This window comes from Sylvia atricapilla, chromosome 6, assembly GCF_009819655.1.
Source record: "Sylvia atricapilla isolate bSylAtr1 chromosome 6, bSylAtr1.pri, whole genome shotgun sequence".
Classification (NCBI taxonomy): domain Eukaryota; kingdom Metazoa; phylum Chordata; class Aves; order Passeriformes; family Sylviidae; genus Sylvia; species Sylvia atricapilla.
The window spans coordinates 24,857,086-24,874,469 of record NC_089145.1 but is presented as its reverse complement, the minus strand read 5'-3'; positions in this window follow the sequence as shown (position 1 = coordinate 24,874,469).

Here is a 17,384-nt window from a genome sequence, read left to right as displayed (position 1 = left end):
TCTGGCTCCAAACAAATGCCTACAAACATCTCTCACAGCCATCTGGTTTTGTAGTGCAGCTTATGTAGTTCCTAGGATGGGAGACAAGACTGTTGTCTCCCTGGGCAGTATCACAGGATGAAAGAGGTGGAGAAGTATTCCTGTAAAGGGAAGTGGCCCACAGCCTAGGAGCTGCTTCTAAGGTAAGGCTCAGAGACCTGAAAAGGATGGTGCAGCAAAATGAACTGAATGTTGAAAGGACTCCTCCAACTGAAACACCATTTGAGTCCAGTGAGGAGTCCTGAGGGATGGTGAGCACAGAGACAGTAACTAAAAGTGACATGTCTGACATGGGTCTAGTAGGACGCCACTTCCTGACAAAGCTCTCACTCAGCAATGCATCCCTGTGTGTATATCCCACCTGTCCAGGCACCTTTGCTGTATCACTAGTTCAGTTTGTCTGTTGGGTCTTTACACATTTCTTTAGCCTGTGAGACCAAGGGCTGTGGCGTGACCTGCCAGGGAGCATGCCATATCCTTGAGGAGCAAATCCACAGGTGGAAAGAACACCAGCCTCCTTCCTGCTGAGGAGGGCAAGGGTTGTCCTGCAGTAGCTTGGTATGAAATAGGGGTTATTTCATTCTGGAAAGGAAACTGTACTGAGAGCTACTTTCTCCCTATGTGATTGTGTCTAAAATTTGTTTAAATAAAATTTTTTAATGTCCACAATTTGTGTCTGTAATTTTGTCAGTGCAAATTAAGTTGGGCTTTAATATGGAGAACGAGTTACTCAATTTTACTGACAATAAGCATAACAGGGAAATAGCTCCACTTCTCACTCCATATCCTAACCCCCATCAGCAATACTAAAAATCCCCTCAAAGCTGAAACTTTCCAGGTTCTTTCTGTTACCTCAGTTAATCTTTCTCTACGTCAGCAGCCACTCAGCATGGAGGCTGCTGAGGGGGATGGAGGAGCAAACATCCAAGGCTTTCAATGTCTCTCTGCAGAAGCCACCACCCAGGGACCAGTCAGGAGGCCCTCCCAGCACTGAGTGAGCCAAGCCCATATAGGACTTGCATTGGAGCCTTAATAATAGCACGCTGCTCTGTCATTAGGCTGATGGGTAATTTAGCCACCAGCTTCACTTAACTTACCTTGGTAGTTAAGTACTGCTCAAGTGCTGAAAAATTTTGCCTGTGCCACATAGGATACAAAGGCTCTATCCAAGCTCGCAGGACTAACCCTTCTAGCCCTATCTCTCGTATTACAGACAGGTCAGGGCTCCTGCCTGTCCAGATCTGGGGCCCCATAGCTGCTCCAGAGTGAGAGGGCTGGAAAGTGAGTTTACTGAGGGAGGGGTGTGGTGATTCAGCAAAGAGCTAGGAAAGAAAATCGACAGAAAACCAGTGTAGCAAAGGTAATGAGCAACTTCAGAAATTAGACGGGAAAATTACTGCCAATAAAACATTATTTGACAGCTTGTGTTTTGGGTGCAGAGGTTGTTGGGGTTTTTAGTATTCTTTGTGGGGGAGGGGGCATGGTTGTTTACCAAGTCTGCAAACACACTGTCCTTCTACAGATTGCTGTTTCCTAGATGTAAAGTAACCTGTGGGAGAATTTGGAGCTGGCTCCCAGCTTTGTAGCTTCCTGGCACTAAATCTTACAGAAGCACCTGTGAATGGAAATAGCAGCAAAGTGTGAATTAACTTTACAAGGAGTGAGTCATTCCACTGAGCCATATCCTGTCATAGGGACAATAAGCACTCTAAAACTCCCTGAAATCCGTGAACAAAGCTGAACTCCTGGGTGTGGGGGAGTGGATCTATCTCATTATATGGAGTTTCCTACCAACCCCACCTGAGGTATCTTTAAGCCTTACTCTCATCCTCTTATGGTGCCAGTACTGGATCTGTGCTACTACCTGGCTTTGGTAGAGTCTGGGCTTGTTTCTGCCTTGCAGTGCTGCTTGACCAACCTGTATTTTCAGATGCTGCTGAGAGCACAGAGGAGTTCCTGGGAGACTGTTGCTAACACAAACCACTCCACCAGGCTGGGTGAAGCTAGCCCAGTCCATTGCTAGGCCAGCACAATTCCTCACGAAGGTTGCTCATTTTCCTGCTGAAAAGGATCCTTATGATTGGTTGATCTGACTCGATCTGTAGCACAAAGCACAGCATCAAGTGCTAAAAGCACCAATATTCCTAAGGAAGAAAACTCTCTAGTACCTTCTTTCTTGCTCAGGGCTCTGACTTGGATCCTGGATAGCAGACTCCTGCATATCCTCACATCCAGCAGAGGAACTGATAAAGATTACTGTCCTTGTACTGGGGAATGCTGGTTGAGACCCAGCACAAGTACACACCATGTTTTGTAAACCCATGTGTTTACAAAACATGAAGCCAATGTCCTTAGTGCCACTTTCAGCTGCTATCTCCAAAGGACCTGATCTTGGATGTCAGCAACAGTAGGGATACAGTATGGAAGTTTCCTTTTTCTGCAGGCATTGCACCCTAAACGGGCTTAACCGTGCAAAAAAGGTTTCCAGCTAGCAACACTTTCCTCAGCTTCCTCTGAACCCTGACTGGGAATTAAACCCCAAAATAATACCAAGTTTCATCTGACTCAGCACATCCTCCTTCTAGCACCAAAAGGGCAAGTCTGAAAGTCCTTCTGGAGAGCTTTTTGCCCTATAGGTTACATCCTATTTACTTCGAAGGGACAGGCTGAACTATTGCCAGGTTAGAGGCTGACATGGGTCCAGCAGGAGGAACCCTGCTGAAATGCAATTACCTCGGTATGGCATCCTCCCCCCATTTCCTGAGAGGGGTGTGATTGCATTAACAACCTTATCACTTTCTTAACACTCCCCAATTTAATCCTCAGGTGCTAACTGGCTTTTTCCTTCAGATTGCTCAAAGTTTAGAGTTATTTATCAATTAGGCCCAGCTTGGAATCAGGGTCTGGTTTGACTTTTCTCAGCCGTAGTGGCAGCTAAGTAATCTGCTTCAATTCTGCTCTTAATCCCTTCCTGCCCCTAATTTTGGCTAGATTAGTCCTTTCCCATGGTCCTTTCTGTAGTCTCTCAAAGAGCGGCATGGAAGAGCATAAGGGAGCAGAGGCACAGCTCAAACAGATGCTGTCACCACAAGGAATGTTTGTCCTCTCACAGCCTGTGTGCTAACTGGACTGCTGCTCTTCCATTCTGCTGAGAGTCCTTTTTGCCCAGGAGTCTGTCCTTGGCTGCATGGTCTGCTCGTACACCTTGGGTCTGCTTTACATCACTGCCTCTCTTTCACCATGCTAAATCACTCTGTAGTGAGCCTGGGAGACAAAGCTTTTATCCAAAGAAACCACTAGAACTTTATGGCTCTAAGACTGTCCTTCCTGTACCGGAGAATGCTGGTTGAGACCCAGCACTTAGTCTGCATCTGCTCCCAGAAAAGGAATCAAAGAGCTGGCCCAGCTGGCACCTGGGCCTCCTGGAAGCTGCTTACTCATGCCTCTGCAGAGTCCAGCCCTGGGCTCCCCGTTCCCACCATATAAATACAGCATTGTACTTGCAAAGACCTATTGCACAAGAGGGCAGGGTATGTCTCAACTTATCCCTGAGACAGGTTCCCTCTGCTGCAGCCCCACGTGATCTTCGTTCCCAGGGTGACACCATGCCCTTTCCAGCTCCCAGACTAGGCTGCTCAGCATCCAAACTTGCAGGACTTGTTCTGGAGAAGCAGGAGGAGATGTGGGTCCCATCCTCCCCCCTCCAACCCCTTATCCCCAGCACTACCCCTAGGGCAGTGTTGTGAACTGAAATACTCTGGTTTCTGCTGCTATGGAGGAACATCAGGTGCAAAGAAATTTGGCTCGGGGACAAGTTTCACCACAAGTCACCGAGCCAGGCTTTTCTTTCCCATGAGATAATCTTGGGCGGGGCAGACAATCTCTTAAAATTAAAATACAATGAAAATACACGGGCTTCCCAGGGTCTAGGGTAAAGCTCTCTTTCCTTGTTTTCTCAGAAAGTGAGCCAGGCACAGCTGAAACCTTCCACAGGCTTTCAGCACAGAAGGAAGCACTGCAATAGCAGCCTCAGAGCCAGGTGCCTGCTGCTCCCCCAGCTGGCAACAGGTGCCCACCCATGGGACCTGGCTCTGCTGGTGGTGAGGATGGAAGAGCTCAACCTCCTGTGGAAGAGAGGACAGTTCAGTGAATCAATCACGCACAGCAAAGCCCCCTTCGTGTGGCTGCGCAGCCAATCACTGTGCTGGTGGCCTGGTGGAATTTCCTGGTGGGGACAGCACTGGTGATTCCTAAGCATCATGATGAGTGCCATCACATATGTTTAACTTTGCAGGGAGCTCAGGGCACTCAAGCCCTGGGCTTGCCTCTTCCTCCACCATCCTCATAAACATCTCCTTAACCCTCTGCTTGTCCAGGTAAACACCTAGTTACATTGCTCAGTGGCAGCAGGGACACAGGGATCTGACTGTAATCTGCCAAGGATCTGGCTGGGATCTCCCTTGGAAGGTGCGTCAACACCTCAGCCCTACAGACTTGAGATCTTTTCTCATCCAAAAGGGAAAGTCAGAGTCACGTGCTGAAGGAGAGCTCACCGTGGGAGGATTCGGTTTTCCCGTCAGAGGCTGCATCCCTGCGGGGCTGGATGGGACAGAGGCTGGGAAAATGCTGCCCAAGCAGTGCCCATGGGTTTCGGAGGGTACTGCGGAGCCCTAGCTGCCCTCCTGCAGGGAGCCCTTTGCTGGGGAGCGGCGGGTGCCTGGGGACAGCCGGAGCCCGCCGCGGCCGGAGCCGCTGGGATGGCTCTTCACAGCGCCGAGCCAGGGGGAGCACCCAGCTCCGGGCAGAGCCTCAGAAACAGCGCATTCATCTTCCCTGCCAGTTAGCCAGGGAGCGCCCGGGGCAGACTGATGACGCACAGCACACCTGAGATCATTTTCATGGGAATAGACCCGTGAGAGACAGGCAGAGGAAGAGTCAGGGAAACTCTCCCAGCACTTCAGTCGGTGTCAGCATTCACGGGGCAGATTTCACAAGATAAACAAAAGCCTTTAATAACCGCAGTGGAAGGAGACTTTGAAACCCTGTGAAACCTCTGCCGGGAAAGGAGAGCAGCAGGCTTCTTGCAGAGTGCCAATGCCACCGGCCAGCCAGAGGCTTGGCGGGCACGGAGAAAAAAAGGCTTACAAAACCCAAACCATAAAGATCCAAGTGTGGGTACCCAGGCTGTACTCCCGGCCGTGGATAGTTGTACACACGGTGCTATACATAGCACGGAGGAATTTTCATTCCACTTGCTAAGGGGTTTTAATAACATAGAGCAGATGAAAGATGTCAGCCACCCTGGAATATGATCAGGGCAGCAGTGTATAATTTGAAGGGAGGGTAGGAGAGGACATCTAATGTTGATATCTTCTGCAGGATGATTTGGTTTCTTACTTGTAAGCCAAATAGATTTGTAGAATAATAAATTATTAGCATCTAACAGTAAAGTCTTACATGTACAAAACTCCTGTCAAAGGATGCTAAACCTGAAATACAGGGACTCTCTGCTAATAAATAAAATACAACCATACTTTGGGAGGAAGAGGACTTCCTGCAGTGCCTGCCTGCCTTGTGAGTACCAGTAACAGCATTACCCTAGTTTTACATGCAGTGCACTTATTAGCTATCTCCAAACACCTCTCTTTGGATAATAAAGATACTGCATTAAGTGTTCAGAGAGAAGGCAAGTCTAAACATAATTTTGGTCATCAGAAACCTGGAAATGCTATCCCAGGCTTTAGCATCACTTTCTTGTGCTGTTTTGACTTCCCTTTTCCATTTGCAAAATGGAGTTCTTTCCCCTCCATGGGGTGTGATAAACATTTATTAATAGATACTCTCAAGGTGCCAAAGCAGGGGAAGGGTTATTGCCAGCAACATCACAATGCTTTTTCTCATGGTCCTCAAAATGGGATAAAAGTCCTGAAACGTGTCCAGATACCAGTCTCCATTATGCCTTCTGTGAGTTTCCAGAGAGAACTGGATAATCAAACTCTCTTGGTTATACCTCCAGGGCTGGGGTTCAGGTAATTAAGGGAGAAACAGTACTCACTGAGAGCAAATATCTCCAAACTTTAGTGCTGTTGAAGGAAATCTGAATCCTATGGTCTGCAAAGTTAGGAGACAAAAAGGAAGCTCTCTGCCTATTCTACTTAAATAGCGCATATGCTACCTTGATGATGTAGTGGGAGAGGAGAAAGACTGAAACGTGGTGTTTTCACACAGCTATCAAGTCCCCAGATAAAATAAAGAGATGGACCCAAGAGCAGAATGTGGGACATTCATGTCTATTCTGCTGCTTTCATGTGATGCCTGTAGCATAGGCAGAACTATCTGGGCATAACTACAGCCCGTGTGGATGAGAAGATACCACATAGGAAGTCTGGGAGCCCAGCAGCAGCAGGAACTCTTCAGAACAAGAGTCTGGACTAGCTTTAATTATGGGTGGAGAAACAGCATCTCACTCTGAGTCTATTGCTTTTAGGATGTGCAGAGGAGGAAGAGGCATTCTGAATATTGAGATACCTCTGCCGACTTCAGTAGACAAGAGCAGCTGATGAGCAGCACAGGCTTGCAAGAAGGTCTAGGTCTCTGGGCAAGCAGCTGGTGGCCAGGCAGTCATGTCTGAACCCAGGCTGAAGTCTGTGCTGCTGTCACGATACTTGACGTGGCTGGATGGAGTGAGCTCACCACCACGGAGTTCTCACCATGCTTCCAGAGGTGCAAACAGATGTATCTAAGTGACATGAAGGCCTCCTGTTGCCACTTGCTGTCAGGCATGGCTTGGACCATTTCTCTCTCCCTTTTCCAGAGGTGAGACCACAGCAGGGCTGCTGAACACCTGGGATGTTCATCAAGAGGAAACAGCACACTCTGGGGTGCAGTCTTCTTCCTGCCTCACTCAATAAAGAGCCAGTAAAGATGTAGTTTTCCTTCTGCTAAATATCAGTGCTGACTTCACTGATGCTGCCTTTCCATGTTTTATTGGCATCCACTGGAAATCTCTGGCTACATCTGTGGTCTAAATAATTGCAGCCTCTGAGCACGAAAGGGTGAGGGGTGCAGCATAAGCATTTAAATGCTACAAATGGGACACTACAGCAATCCCGGGCTACTCTTCCCTAATATACATCAAGGATCACAAAATAGTAGGAAGAGACCAAGTTCTGCTTTCAACCCTCTATTCTAGAGCATGGCTTTATTGGTAATTAAAAACTACATCTCAGCTTAATTTTCTTCCCACACTTGGCTGTACTCTATCTTACCCCCATCTCAAAGAGGCATGTCAGTCCTTTCATATCCTCACTGGAGTTCACAGAAGTTTGCCAGCATTAATCAGAGGCAATTACCTTTGCCTCTTTAGGCAGGGATATCAGACCTGAGCCTAGGGTGACTCATTGCAAGATCGTTTCCCCCTACAAGGCTCTTCCAGACATCTCCTTTGACTAGAGATCTCAGCTGTTGCCTTTGGTCATTCTACTCCTGGGAAACTCTCCTGGCAGGGAGCAAGCCCCAACTACTACACAGCCTCATGTACTCTGCATACCTGTCTTTTCATCTCATACAGTGTAACTGATAAAAGGGTTACAGGCTGGTGCTGGCCAGAAATTATCTAACCAACATTTTCACATTTTGATAGATTATTTTTTTTCAATAGATTTTTGTGTGGAACAGTCCCATTTTGGTGATAACCCACCACAATGCCACCAGGGATACTGGAGACCATAGGCTTGTTCTCAGCAGCGAGTCTTTATAAACCCTGGAGAAACCCAGGCACACTGACCATGCTGGATTTGGTCATCTTCAGGATTCCTGCCTTCCTGCTGAAAAGAAACAAGTTGCACCTTCAGCCTTTGCAGCTCTGATATCATAAGAGCCCTGGCTGGAAGGATATCCCTTTCAAGATTCCTTGTGTCTGTGGGAAAAAAGATCTCTCAGAGGTGAATACACCATGCTGCTTCTTTCATTTATGAGAGAAAGAATTCATGGTTTACTAGGGGGGAAGTTTTCTGTCCTACAGAAATCCTGGGGTTCAGTGCAGGTCATAACTAAAATCTGCATTGGAATAGGTGCCAGAAATATTCCAAAGCAGTAAAAAATATGTGCCCCAGAGAAGAAATGGAGTTCCAGCAAGCTGCAGGACCTGGAAAAAAAGTGAAAATTAGTATTATGCGCCATATGAAGTAGATACTATGTTACTATTATTAACTAATTCATGTTTTTGTTATTCAGTTCAGCCTGCCAACACGCACTCTCAAATGTTGGCTGTAGGCATCCTTACTGCTGAAGTCCATGTCAGAGATCCTGACTGTGAATGAACACTGAGGTGACCCTGGCCTACCAGCCTGCCTCTACCTCCAGACATCCAAGCAAGCATTTGTAGGAGAGCAAAGGAAGTCTGGTGGTTTAAAATTGCACTTCCATCATGACTTCTGGCACAACCTCTCTGGCTGGTCAGGAAACAGAGCATTTCATATCACACCTGCCATGCTGTGAAATGAGGTTGGAAAAGTATGAGTGTTAGGAGCCTGCAGGGATAACTCCATGAGGACCACTGCCCTTTCATTTCTTCCCTTGCCCCCCAAGCAGTCCATCACCTAGGACAGAATTCTGCTCTTCTGCGGTAATATGGATGCACTTTCTGTAGCTCTGGCTGCTGTGCAAATACACTGCTTTGCTATTCCAGAGTCAAGAAGGAAAAATGAGCAGGAAGGAAAGAAACTGACTGAAAATAAACCACATCCCAGTAAAGAGATGAAAGACTAAGTGATAATCTAATTTTTTTGTAGAAGGGTCAGAGTTCTAAGAAGCCCAGGGAACTGGGAAAAGGCCTGCCTTTCATAAGGGCTGGAAAGCACCTTGGAGGGACTCCCTCCATATGTGAGGTGCTGCCCAGAGAGCCCTGCCTCAGCAGAGCTGAGTGAGCAGGGCATGAGTGCTTTACACAGAGCATTCTCCTGCAAAGTAAATACAGCTCTGGGTGTAAGGAAGCTGCCCAGTCATAATATGCATGACTGATTGCAGAGTTGTACAAGAAGAAGCTGGTTTTGAGGTAGGTAAGAGCAGCTCTGTGAGCACCTTGAGATGGCAGGGTCTGGCTGGGCAGCAGTTAACATCCCACAGTTTTCCACATGATGCTGAACACAGACTTATTTTCAAAGGCAGAACCTCAACTCAGTAAGCAAAGAGGAAAAATGGACATAAGGAGAAAATGTAAATGTCTTCTGCACACTACTTAATGACATGCACAGATGTGCTTCACTGCTGGCAGCAAAGGCAAAACAAATGAGCTGTCACTTCCATCTCAGGCACTGCTGGTGACAGGGAAATCCTTTGATAATAGGGACAGATTTGCAATGAGAAGAACATTTTTTTGCTTGGCACTTCCCTTTTTACTAAAACCCTTTTTTCATCTCCTTAGCCAGCATGTACATCCCTGGCTTCTCTTCTTAAAAGGTGGACAGTAGCCTCCTTTCAGTAGGAGTTACCTCTCTGCTATGAAGAGGACAGGGACATGAAAAGCAGGCTTCTCTGACAGCAAAACACTGTGGTGCATAACAGGCTACAAAACTGTTTTGATGCCCATTGTTCCTTTGCATAGAAGTCTTTGAACCAGAGTTAGTAATCATGGGAGCCGCACTGTGCACAGTTCCTCAGCTGCTGATATGTTTATCAGCAGAGCATCAATCTGACTTGATTCCAGGAGGTTTAGATGGCATGGGGTCATGCTCGCATCAGCTAATAAACTCCTCAGAGCTGGGTTGATCTCTTTATTTTGTATCTGTGAAGCAGAGACCATTAATGGAGTCCCCATCCCTGATTTAAATAGCTGCCTCAATTCAGCAATGACAGTCTGCAAGGCTTAAAGGCTTGGGGGCTGGAGAGGCATTGCAAAGGGGAGGGCTGCTTCCTGAGAGTTTGGGGAGGTTGAAAACAGATGGGCTTTTAAACTAAATGAGCAAAGAGACCTTGCTATGTTAAAACACATTTTGACAAGGAAACATGGAGGTATGCTTTCCTTTCACTCTGTCTAAACTTTGGCCAAATCTGGCTGGCAAACAAGTGACTTAGAAAGAGTCACTGGCCATGGCAGAGTCCTCTTTGATATTTACCCTTGCCTGAGAGGAATAGGGGTGTATGGACAGCAGGGTAGTCCCTCTAATTTGTCCTTGAGAGGATCAGCAGTCTTAGCTTGTTTAGGCACCCCAAGAATTCCTGAAATCTCTCTTATTTTGTGGGATTCATTGCTAATCCTATGGAGCTAGGAAGTCCAATGCTCTAAGCATCACACACTGTAGTTTGGGATGAACTGCAAGGAGAAGTTGAGACATAGACACTGGCTAGCCTCTTCATGAGATTCTCAGCTTGCTCATGCTAGGGATAGAAAAGAAGCTTTTTTTAAAAAAAGCAAATTTTTAGCAAAAATTAAGTGGGTGTGAGCTGGACAAAATTCAGGACAGGATAGAAAGCAGATTTTTTTTCATTGCAAAGCCTGGAGGTTCTGGAGAGGTTTGCAGATGGAACACTGTAAGGATAACCCCTTCCCTTGGAGACTGAGCTTGTCTTGTCTGTGAAAACTACTAGATGCTGAAGTTATCTAAAATAGAAGTGAGTGGACATGACTCAGGAGGCCCTTTCCAGCCCTGCATTCAAAAGCAGTTTCAAAGGACTGCCATGCCTCACAATTACAATCACGCTGGGGCTGGCTCCTGTGCTTTGCCCAGCTCCACAACACTCATCTCTATGAGAAATTTGGACCATATTATGTGCAATATGTATTACTCCACTCTAATTGCAGCACAAACAAGAATTGACTTGGTTAGGAACCAAGCATGGTTTGTCTCATTGCTTTCAGTGGCCACTTTTAAGATGCACCCATGCATCATCTTTTCCCTTGTAAGGGAAGTACAAGTAAGGAGCTTGGGCTCCTGATCGTCACTTTTTTCCAGGGAAAACTGGGCAGAGAGCTGATTTCCTTACTGCTTCAGCTAAGACAAGGACTCTGCCTCCCACAGGTCTGGACTCACAAAAATCTATCCAAGACATCAGGAACACAACCTCTCAGCAGACAGCCCCAAACCCAACTCACATAAGCAGCAGTCTGATCACAAGGAGGTGGTTAGTCAAGCTATGAACATTTTAAGGGAGAAGTTGTTCTGTCTTCTGCTCTAAGAAGATAAAAGGCAGTCTGGAGAGGACAGTTTGCTTCATATTTGCTGAAAAGCACCATTAAGCTGGGTGAGAGAACAGCCAGGTTGTTCTTACCTTCACACAACTGCTGGATGCTGCCCACAGATAAGAGTTGGAGTGTGGGTCCAACTGGGACTATATGTGGATATACTGGGGTGAACATTTCCTTATCTTGAATTTTGCTGTTTACTCAACTGAAGGTCGGCTTTCTTTGAATCAGAGGCACTCTTTTTTTTTTTTTACAGATGGGTGTATTTTCAATCACTGGAGTTCCCATGGAGCTTTCTGTGAAGTTTGCAAGTGTCCCACCCAGACAGCTATTGGAGTGTTTTGCACAGTGCCAAAAATCTTCTTAGTTGTTAAAACTGGGAAAAATTATTACCACTTCCTTTCCTGATGCCCTTACATCTGGTACAGAGAGTTTACAGTGTCCAGGAACATACAGAGAGATGTGGTGCTTCTGCAATTGGAGAAACTTGCTATCTCCTGCCCGATGCTGTGATATTTGGATTGTGCCACATGGTCTGGCAGTTCCAGACATCTTGCAATACATATCAGCAGTCTCTGGGGAAAAAAAACAGGAAGATAGGAAAGGAGGGTGTGCTGAGAGTCAAACAAAGGTAGAGTTTATGGGAAAGTGAATGGGAGAGGGGCAAAGGAGCAATAGGAAGTTAAGACTTTGAACAAGCCCAGTCACGCCTCAGGTACTGGTTCTACCTGTCTGCTGCCTGACCACAGCCCAGTCTGCCCAGTGACTGCAGTGGGAACCGGGGTGCTGAGCAGCACTGAGCACGGGGGTTGTTTGCTGGTCATGTTCCTGTGGAGGAGAGGTGGCCAAGACACGTTGCAATGAGTGTGACAGTCAGCTGGCAGCCCTTGCCACAGGTTCATGTGCAGGAACCAGAAGTGGCTCTGGAGGGGAAACACTGATCCACCTGTGACACCTCCACTGCAGGACTTGGGAAGCAAGCAGGTAGTGACAGAGGAGGATTCAGTGATCTCTGCTGTGCACCTCAAGGCCCTGGCTACAGGACCAGATATATTCACAAATCATTGTAGTTTGACATGATCCTCTTTTTACACAAGAGAAATAATGCTCCCTACCCAGAACATTTGCCTTTCTTCTACCCTAAAAGGTACGATTTTTGTATGGTCTGACCAAGCTCTGAGCTTGGTGCGAAGAGGCAGCACTCAAATAAAACAGTAAACAGATGGGCACACAAGCCCTTCTCCATTTTGAAACAGAAACAGCATACTCCAAAGACAATTACAGACTGAGATTAACTGTTCTGGATTTCATTAATTACATATCAATTAGGCCATCTCAGAAGGAAAGCTCATTAGCAGCTATGAAGTAGAAAGGGCATTAGGTGGACAGAGTCAGGAAAGACAGTTATCTCCCAGGGAAGGACAGGCATCCTGTGCTCTCTGCCATCCTCATTCCCTCAGTTTCTTCTCAAGGTTTGGAGACAAACACTATGCATTTCTGCTTTCCTTCTGCTAAAGACAGCAAGTAAAGGGAGGCTCAAGTGCCCAATCTGCAGGTTTTCTGAGACTTGTGATCACCTTAGTGACACAATCTTCTGGAGGATCTTTCTTGAATAGAGGAAGGAGAGCAGGGACAAAGGGCTTGGTTCCCTCCAGCCTAGAAACCTGCCGAGCTCTTCAGCACTGCTGAAAAAACACCAGAAAGACTTTTCTCCTGACCTACTGATGGTCACACTCACAACCCTGCCAGGAAATATTTGGCCTGCTGTCTCAGGTGACTTATGCAAATAAGTGGTCGCTTTTCTCCCAAAGACAGGTTCTACTTGACCCTGCACTCCTGGGCATTTGTAGCCTGCTCCTCCTGCTGCAGAAATCCAGGCTCAAGGGAGAGGCTTTTGCAGTTTTATATGCAGGCTTCACCACCACTGTTTCCTGGCTCTTTCCTCATGGCTTCCTTGGAAAAGACTGTCAGAAGATTTTCCACCCACAGCTGGCTAATCACTCACAATTAACATAAACCTGGATGTAGTGGGGAAAAAAAGAAAGCTGGGAAAGCCCCCTTTTCTCAGCAGCTGGATGAGGCAATTTGCAGAAAGCCTGGAGGCGTGGGGGAAGCAGGAGTCTTTCATGAGGTTTCAGGTCCATGTGAAAGGGCAGATGAGGGCAGTTTAGGGCAGGACTTGGGCCTCCTCAGCTTGAGCACTGTGGGCCAAAGCAGAACAGCAAGGAAACTGTCTGCCCAAACACCAGCCTTGCTACAAATGGTGCACGGGAAAGCTCTCTGGACCACGGAGAGGACCAAGAGCAGCATGACTTGCAGGACAAACAGACAGAACCTGGATGTAGTTCCCTAGAGCCTCAGTCCAGCACTGTAGGGCCAGAGCATATGGGGCTAGGGGAGATGTCAGGACTGACTGGTATACTTTGATGTTTCTGTGTGGCTTCCCTCAGAGATGCTCTCCAAGCCATGCTCCTGTAGGTTCTCTTCTGCCAACACTGGTGCTCAGCTGGTGCCCTGAGGTTTTGGTTCAAGGAGCTATACTAGCAGAAAACAGATCCCTGAAAAGTGAATTGCTTTTTTTCCAGTATGTTTCAGGGGGAGCAGCACTAATGTGAGGAAAGCTAAATGTGTGTAGAACTACTCCTTCAGTAGGGACTAGCTGTAGGACAGATGGAGTTGTAATGCTGAGCTGCTCCTTTGGGCTCAATTTTCACCATCACGTCTGCAGGCCACTGCTCACCCAGGGGTACTACCCTGCCTTGCACCCTTGGCTAGAGGCTTCCACCACACAGAGGGCCAGGACAGCCAGAAGAAAGCTCACGCAGCAGAGAATGTCCCTTCCAGTCTGTCCCACCAAATGGACCAGCCTGGCACTTGGCAATATGAAGACCATGCCCATCTGATGGAGCACAGCTCACCTTCAGTGCACAGAGACAAACACGTTCTGGAAGAAGATGTAGTGGATTGGGAAACATCAGCTGTGAGGTGCAGCATGTGAGATCTTAGATCAGTTCTTTGAATCCAGGGCCTTGTGGAGAAAGAGGAGCCTAGTGGTGGAAAAATACTGATGAAAACAAATAGCTACTTTCTTGGTACTTTGACTTCCTTCTGGACCTCACCCATCTGCCCCAGGGTTTGCCAACTGCGGAAGTTCCCCCAGTACACAACATTTTAATATTCAAATGGCAGTGTCTGGTACATTGACTGTTTCCAAGCAGAGCCCTCCAGATGCTTACTCATTTTGTGATGGCCGGGTATTTGCATGGGTTTTACAGCCTTGAATGTTTAAGATGGTAATGTGATGGGAATGCAAGAGAAAAGAGAGAAGATAAAGCCTCCCTGGCTGAGAATGTGCATATACAAGGTGATAGGAAGAATGGTATTGGGCACATGCACACTGTGCCAGCTCTTCCCTTTACCTGAGGGGTTGTGCTCTGCACAGTTTCTGTCCCTTAGTTGCTGAATGGGGAGATAAATGGAAGTAGGATGGAAATCGCATGGCTAGAGAAGCAGAGGAGTGGTGGATGGGTCAGCTAGCAGAAGACATGGCAGGCAGGAGGCAATTTCTGGGAAAATCCATTTTCCATTCAGGACAAATTAGCCTAGGCTTTGGGGTAAAGGGGAGAAGAGGTCCTCCATCCCAAAATACTAGGAGGAGAGGGGAAAGGAAAATTTGTTGACAGGGTGTAATTCTACAGCATAAGCAGGGATAGTTTCTAAATATGAGAGAGAACCAGTTCAAACTGGTTTAACAGAAACTCCATGCACCAAAAACCTCTAGCAAGGACATTAGAATAAGATCGTTGCATCCTTGCCGACAGCTCCTGTCTGCTTGCCTGCAGAGCTGCATGGTCCATGCAATGACCCCACAGCTCCCCAGAGCTGTTGAGCCTCCTCAAGTGTGTCACAAATGCCCTTTCATCCTCTAATGTAGATTTGCAGAGAAGGGTTGTGTGGCAAAGCTTGGGAGACAGAGCTACCAGCTTCCAAATTTGATGACAGTGTATTAAAAGAACTGTTTTGGCTTGCTTTGGTTTTAATGAAAGTTCTACTGCCTGGAGTCCTCTGATTACTGGGAAGAAGTCTCTTATTTCTTTCAAAATGTAGTGTGTATGTTGGGGAGAGCAGTAGAAGTCAGCAAAATAAATCTGGGAAACTGATCCAAATAGCTAAAGAAAGAGAAGCACTCATGTGGGTTTTTTAAAGTCTCACTGACAGGTTTTTGGCACTGGACTGGTGACCCAGTATCTGGGACTTCTTCTGCGTAACCCATATAAAACCAAAGGGAACTAAACCCAGGGCACAGAACACCCACAAGAGGCATGGGAGACCCTGAGCCAATCCTCTGTTCTTCTGATGGTTTTACCACCTCTCCCCTGTCTTGCATGTGGATATGATGCTTTGAGACCTGGGGGAGTATGGTAATACAGACCATAACATTCGACCATAATACAGATGGAGAGGAAGGGAACAGGACCTCGCACCTTACAGAGCTCACAGAGGCTCGCATCTCACACCTCAGTGCCAGCTCGAACAGTGCACCGTGTCCCTGCTGCTTTGGCAGTGTCCAAGGCAACACCAAGAGGGATATTAAGATATTGCTGCTCCCTCTTGTGGACATCTCAAAAGGAGCTGGCAAACCACCCTGGGCAGCTGCTCTGCCTGAACATACCCCATACAGAATAAAAAATGCAGCAGAGCAGTCCAGAGCCCTGGAGGAGTCAGGAGTCTTGGGTTCCCTGGGGATGCAGCTGAGGAAGGGAAGGGCTCCCACAATGCCTACATGAGAGGGGCACTATCGTTTCATTTAAAGAGTTTCTGGCTGGGGAAGTCCCAGCAGCTCAAATTTCTGGACCAATGTTTTGTTTCAACTGCTCACAAATATTTTTTAACAATCCTGAAGCAACCGTCATGTGGGTCACGTGTGTCAGGGCAGAGAACAAAGACACAGGCTCTTTGTATGCACTGAGACCTGTGGAAAAATTCCCTTCCTATCAGAGCGCCTGGCTGGCTCCAGCAAGGCTCCTGTTCTTCTGCATCTCCCATCAGCTGCTCACTGTCATTTTGTGTATTCTCTCATTGTAGGCTGGCTCTGGGAAACTTGGAGAAGATGGTGATTAAACGTTGGGTGGCCTCTGCAAAATCTTCTAAAGCTGTTACAGGAACTGATGATTGGTTTCAAAACTCCTGACACAGCTGGAGATGAAGACATCTTGGAGAGGCAGGTACTGAATGAGGGCCACACAAACTGTGTCACACCTCATGTGGCACCTTGCCCAGGAAACACTTACTGGTCAGCCAGGTTTCCTTGCAGAAAGGATCCTCCATGCCCTGTTAGGTGCTGCAGAAGAGGTCTGAGCTGCTAGAATTTCTAGAGGTAACTGCATTTCTCTATGACTACAAGCTATTACAATAACATGCAGCTCTGTCCTTGATAACCAAGAGTGTTTCCTATTTCTCTCTCTATTTTTCCAAGGAGAAAAAGAAAAAAAAGAGACTGTCTGGGAAGTTTTCACAGGCTATTTTTCACATATTTTTCACACAGGCACTATTTTAGTGAACAACATTTGCTTACCACATGGTTGACTGGACTTCAAGTCTGCATGTGCAATTTAGGACCTCAAAGCACACTGCAGTAGGAGCAAGTCTGGTCATTCCTAATGCACGAAGTAAGGTGGGCAGAAGTGAGATTCAGGACCTGTCTTTCATTATGCAGTGCTTGCACACAAAACTGTTCCTTCTTTTCCCCAGCTTTAGAGCTCTTATTTTTAACCGGAATGAATAGTTTGGTCTCAAAACCAAAATAATTTCTAATAAATTAGGCCTGAGGGCTAAAGTAACTTATCAGAAAGTTTCACTCCACTGTGGCTTTTGTCTGTGGAACAGTATTCTGGTCTGCCACTGTGGAGCCATCCTTTGTTGTGTCAGGGCAGCTGCTGCACTTGTTTGCAGAGCCACTGTGCCCCGGGGAAGCCAGAGGCACACGATGTTTAGCTGTGAGCTAATGCTTCCTGCATCCAGGCCAGTAAGCCACACAAACCCTGTGAGATCCCCTCCAGCCTGCTGGGATAATCTCAGCCGAAAGTTCAGACAAATCCTTCTTCCTGCCAGTTGAAGCAAGGTGACTAAGCAGCTTTGCTGGTCAGGAAAGGCGGAAAGGTTC